Below are 3107 nucleotides of genomic sequence, written 5' to 3'. Positions count from 1 at the left end.
CAGCCATCTGTGTACTTTGGCAATTTTATCCAAAAGGATCAGACTTTTTTAAAAGATGTTTGTGATGTTTTGGAGTGGTATTCTGTTTTTTTTTAAAGGTATGAAGAACACGAAAATGATCAATGAACTTTCCTTCTATGGAATATTTGTTATAAGACACTAAAAAAATTTTAAGGAACATATAAAACATTGAAACAGCTCTGTCACTTAAGGTAAAAGCCCTTAACTATTATTATTAGGTCTATCTATTAAAAATTTCTGTTCCTCTGCCAATTTTACCTACCACGAACAGCAATTTCTTTTGGCTTAATTTAATACAAAACCATGAGTTACTTTTTAGATGGATTCAGAAAAAGAACCAAGTTTTGCACATGGGTCTCAAAATTCTGTGACAGGATTTTGGTCATTTCCATTAAAAAGTACTGACTAAAAACTAATAATTTAAAACTGCCACACACACACGCTCACAAATGCTCCACAAAACATTCTCCTTTCTTTTTGAAGGTTTTACAATACATTGTCATCATTAACCAGTCTCTTACTATCAAACTTAAATGGCCAATTGACACAAACATTTCTGAGACCATTCTTGCACCACTGATTAAGACTAGGGTGTCAGGTATGGGGGATAATATTAATTTAGTCTTCTGAGCTTTCTGGGAAGACTTGGTGACCTTGCCAGCTCCAGTTGCCTTCTTTTCCACTGTTTCGATGACACCCACAGCAACCATCTGTCTCATGTCACAAACAGCAAAACAGCCCACAGGAGGATAGTCAGAGAAGCTCTCAACACACATAGGCTTGCAAAGAACCATATCAATGATGGCAACATCACCAGATTTCAAGAACTTGGGACCATCTTCTAGCTTTTTTCCAGAACAACGATGAATCTTTTCCTTCAGTTCAGCAAACTTGCAGGTAATGTGAGCTTTGTGACCATCCAGCAGAGGTACCTATCCAGCACTGACTTGGCCTGGACGATTCCAGATAATCACCTGTGCCACGAAGCCAGCTGCTTCCATTGGTGGGTCATTTTTGCTGTCACCAGTCACATTGCCACAACGAACATTTTTGCAGATATATTCTTGACATCGAAGCCCACGCTGTCCCCAGGAAGAGCCTCACTCAAAGCTTCATGGTGCATTTCAACAGATTTTACTTCACTTGTAACATTGACAGGAGCAAAGGTGACCACCATGACTGGTTTAAGAACACCGGTCTCCACTCGGCCCACAGGGACAGTACCAACACCACCAATTTTGCAGATGTCCTGAAGGGGCAGATGCAAGGGCTCATCAGCTGGACGAGTTGGTCCAGAGCTTCAAGTAGAGTGGTTCCATTGGCATTGCCCTTTGTACGGTGACTTTCCATCCCTTGAACCAAGTCATGTTAACACTCGCTCCAGCATGTGGTCACCTTTCCAACCAGAAATTGGCACAAATGCTACTGTGTCAAGGTTGTAGCCAATTTTCTTAACGTAGGTGCTGACTTCCAGGGGCTCAGTGGAATCCTTTTATTAACACCAACAATATGTTGTTTCACACCCAGTGTGTAAGCCAGAAGGGCATGCTCACAGGTCTGCCCATTCTTAGAGAGACCTGCTTCAAATTCACCAACACCAGCAGTGACGATCAAGACAGCACAGTCAGCCTGAGATGTGCCTGTAATCATGTTTTTGATAGTCTCTGTGTCCCCGCACACCTATGATGGTCACATAATACTTGCTGGTCTTGAATTTCTACAGGGAGATATCAATGGTGTTACCATGATCACATTCAGCTTTCAGTCTATCCAAGACCCAGGCATACTTGAAGGAGACCTTGCCTATCTCAGCAGCCTCCTCAAATTTTTTGAAGTTCTTTTGTGGATCCCACCACATTTGTAGGTCAGATGACCAGTAGTGGTAGACTTCTCAAAACTACACGTTCAAGGGCGATGATGTTGAAATGAGTCTTTTCCTTTCCCATTTTGGTTTAGGTTTAGTGGTGGCTTTCGTGACACCTGTGTTCTGGTGGCAAACCCACTGCAAGAAAGCTAGGATTAATAAACTTTAATAGATTGTCAATTTGCATTCATACCAAATGCTATCCCTTATCAATTCTGCAGGTTCTTATTTTTCTAAAGTAAACCTTTAGCACTATGCACCACCTGATTTGCTAAATAGGAATTCAGAAATCCCATGACTAATGAGCAGTTTAAGCTTGGAATGCCAGTACTGTTCAGCAGGTCTAAGATGAATGTTTTTTGCCACCTAATTAGCTTTCAGCTGATGTTGTTTAGCCAACTTCCTCCTTTTCTGCCATTGATTAAGTTTTCAAAGCACATGATGTGACAGATTAATATCACTTTGATGCAGCAACTCGGCATTTTGTCTAAACATGAGGTCACTTTTGACAAAGGGACTGATTTTCTACCAAGTATGGCCTGGTATCACTGCGGAGTTAAGATTCAGCTCAGAACAAAATCGCACCCAGTAATAGAATGATGACTGCACTTACAGGTGCCAGCCCCCTATGTCAAAGAACCATATTGCAGTACCAAACAAATGAGAGTAAAAAGTAAAATCAGATTTTGAACTTAAAACCACCTGCCAGTGACCAGAATGCATGAGGCATGCATTCAACTACCAGCCTTAATCTGTGGGTATCACCAATTATGTTCAGACTTTATGGACTCCCCCCCATGGAAACCTGACATCCATCATTTAAATCTTTGATGAAAAGAAGAATGACATAACCCCAATCATGAGAAAAACCCCAGGCAAGCTCCAAAAGAGACACAGTCTCAAAACACCTGTCCAGTCCTCCTGAAAACTCTCAAGGTCATCAGAAAAGAAGGAACAGCTAAGAGTCATCACAGGCGAGAGGAACTTGAAGAGTCATGATGTTAACTGTCATGTGGAATCTTGGCTGGGATCATCCATTAGGGGATGAAAACTTATGTTCACATCCAAATCCCCACATGAATGTTTATAACAGCTTTATTCATAACTGCAAAAACATGTCAGAAGAAACCGATATGTCCTTGGTAGGAGAATGGATAAACTGTGGTCCATCCAGACAATAGAAATATTATTTAGTGCTAAAAAGAAATGAACTATCAAGCCA

The 3107-nt window shown here is 41.0% G+C and overlaps 1 pseudogene; it reads right to left on the bottom strand.

The window, feature by feature from the left end:
• Nucleotides 1–464: 464 nt before the first annotated feature.
• LOC132693353 (elongation factor 1-alpha 1 pseudogene) lies at nt 465–1967 on the bottom strand (annotated as a pseudogene).
• Between the last annotated feature and the right edge of the window lie 1140 nt (nt 1968–3107).

The sequence above is a fragment of the Panthera onca genome, chromosome B1 (genome assembly GCF_046562875.1).
Source record: "Panthera onca isolate mPanOnc1 chromosome B1, mPanOnc1 haplotype 2, whole genome shotgun sequence".
Classification (NCBI taxonomy): Eukaryota; Metazoa; Chordata; class Mammalia; order Carnivora; family Felidae; genus Panthera; species Panthera onca.
Note: the sequence above shows the minus strand (reverse complement) of the source record. Positions and strands in the feature narration are given on the sequence as shown.